This window comes from Schistocerca piceifrons, unplaced genomic scaffold (genome assembly GCF_021461385.2).
Source record: "Schistocerca piceifrons isolate TAMUIC-IGC-003096 unplaced genomic scaffold, iqSchPice1.1 HiC_scaffold_1084, whole genome shotgun sequence".
Taxonomy (NCBI): Eukaryota; Metazoa; Arthropoda; class Insecta; order Orthoptera; family Acrididae; genus Schistocerca; species Schistocerca piceifrons.
The window spans coordinates 60,001-62,500 of NW_025726890.1; the positions used below are offsets into that span (position 1 = coordinate 60,001).

The 2,500-nt window shown below is 63.3% G+C and overlaps 1 pseudogene; it reads left to right on the top strand.

Moving 5' to 3' along the window:
* LOC124727121 overlaps window positions 1-2,500 on the top strand; it is a 7,599-nt pseudogene that overhangs the window by 1,876 nt on the left and 3,223 nt on the right.

Here is a 2,500-nt window from a genome sequence, read left to right on the forward strand (position 1 = left end):
CCGTTGCACACGAGTCAGTCGATCCTAAGCCCTAGGAGAAATCCGATGTTGATGGGGGCCGTCATAGCATGATGCGCTTTGTGCTGGCCCCCGTTGGGCGAAAGGGAATCCGGTTCCTATTCCGGAACCCGGCAGCGGAACCGATACAAGTCGGGCCCCTCTTTTAGAGATGCTCGTCGGGGTAACCCAAAAGGACCCGGAGACGCCGTCGGGAGATCGGGGAAGAGTTTTCTTTTCTGCATGAGCGTTCGAGTTCCCTGGAATCCTCTAGCAGGGAGATAGGGTTTGGAACGCGAAGAGCACCGCAGTTGCGGCGGTGTCCCGATCTTCCCCTCGGACCTTGAAAATCCGGGAGAGGGCCACGTGGAGGTGTCGCGCCGGTTCGTACCCATATCCGCAGCAGGTCTCCAAGGTGAAGAGCCTCTAGTCGATAGAATAATGTAGGTAAGGGAAGTCGGCAAATTGGATCCGTAACTTCGGGATAAGGATTGGCTCTGAGGATCGGGGCGTGTCGGGCTTGGTCGGGAAGTGGGTCAGCGCTAACGTGCCGGGCCTGGGCGAGGTGAGTGCCGTAGGGGTGCCGGTAAGTGCGGGCGTTTAGCGCGGGCGTGGTCTGCTCTCGCCGTTGGTCGGCCTCGTGCTGGCCGGCGGTGCAGGATGCGCGCGCCTGCGCGGCGTTCGCGCCCCGGTGCTTCAACCTGCGTGCAGGATCCGAGCTCGGTCCCGTGCCTTGGCCTCCCACGGATCTTCCTTGCTGCGAGGCCGCGTCCGCCTTAGCGTGCTCCTCCGGGGGCGCGCGGGTGCGCGGATTCTCTTCGGCCGCCATTCAACGATCAACTCAGAACTGGCACGGACTGGGGGAATCCGACTGTCTAATTAAAACAAAGCATTGCGATGGCCCTAGCGGGTGTTGACGCAATGTGATTTCTGCCCAGTGCTCTGAATGTCAACGTGAAGAAATTCAAGCAAGCGCGGGTAAACGGCGGGAGTAACTATGACTCTCTTAAGCTATGCAGCTATGTATACCTGTAGTGAGTGCCACCGCAGCTTTACAACCAAGAACGGTCTCGGGGTCCATCGCCGCCGCCAACATCTTGCGGCCGCCAACGCGGAGATCGTCACGGAGAGGCATCGCGCGAGGTGGACGGAGGAAGAAGTCCTGTCGCTCGCCAAGGCGGAGGCCGAACTGTTCCTTGAGAGGGACGCCCGGTTCTTCTTCGTCAATCAAGAACTCATCAGGATGTTCCCCGACCGAACGCTCGAGGCAATCAAGTGCCGACGGCGGCAAGCTGCCCACAAACAGCTTGTCCGCCAATTCATGGAGGCGCTTGAGGTCGGTCGGGGGGAAGAGCCGGCGTCCCGCCGGGGAGCAGCGAGCCCGCTGCCTGACGCGGGCGAGGCCGCTGCGCCGCCCGTCGACGCAGCCGAGGACTTCGCGGCCGACACCACCGGGCCGCCGCCGGAGGGGCCGACTGACGCCGCCATCTGGGAGCATCTGGCGGGGCTACCCGCTTCCGCCCAGCGTTTCTCTGCCCTGGATCGTGTCATAGGTCTGGGGCGGGGCACGCCGCCCGATGTCATCCTGGGCATGCTCCCGGATGCCCTTGCGTCGGTCGGGTCCAGAGGGGAGAGATCGATCACCAGGACACAGCGGCCGCGCCAACCATCGAAGCGGCCGCCTGCCGCGCCGCCGACGCAGAAGCGCAAGCGGCGCCGCTGGGAGTACGCGAGAACGCAGGATGCCTTCCGACGGTCGCGTGCACGTTGCGTGCGCGGCCTCTTGGATGGCACCCTGCTCCAGCCGCCACCTGCCATCCCTGGTCTGCTGGACTTCTGGGCGGACCTCTTCACTAAGAAGCCCATCTCCACCGCGGGCTTCATTCGTGACCGCCTCCTCCCGCACTCAGAGCCTGTCGCTCTCGAGTGCATATGGGGGCCGGTCACACATGAGGAGGTCGCCGCCGCGTTGCCGCCCAGGGGATCAGCAGCCGGGCCGGACGGCCTTACCCCAGCGGAGTTGCGGCGCCTGCCGCACGAAGTCCTGGTGAAAGTGATGAATCTCTTCCTTCTGGCCCGCGCCCTTCCGGAACGCCTGCTTCGCGCGCGGACGTCCCTTCTCCCGAAAACGGCTGCACCAACATCCCCCGCTGACTTTCGCCCCATTACGGTCTGCTCGGTGTTGGCGCGGACCTTTCACAAGGTTCTCGCGTCACGCCTGATGCGCGCATGTGCTGTGGACGAACGTCAGCGGGCATTCATCCCTCGGGATGGGATGTTGGAAAATACCTTCATCTTGGACACTGCTCTCACCGACGCAGTTCGCTCCTGCCGCTCTGTCTTTGTGGCATCGATCGACGTATCTAAGGCATTCGATTCGGTAGATCATGCTGCCCTTCGCCCCGTGCTGAAGGCGCATGGCCTGCCGGATTGCTTTGTCGAGTATGTCGAGCGGTGCTACGAGGGCAGCACGACAGTGATAGCGGACGGCGCCGGCGTGGGC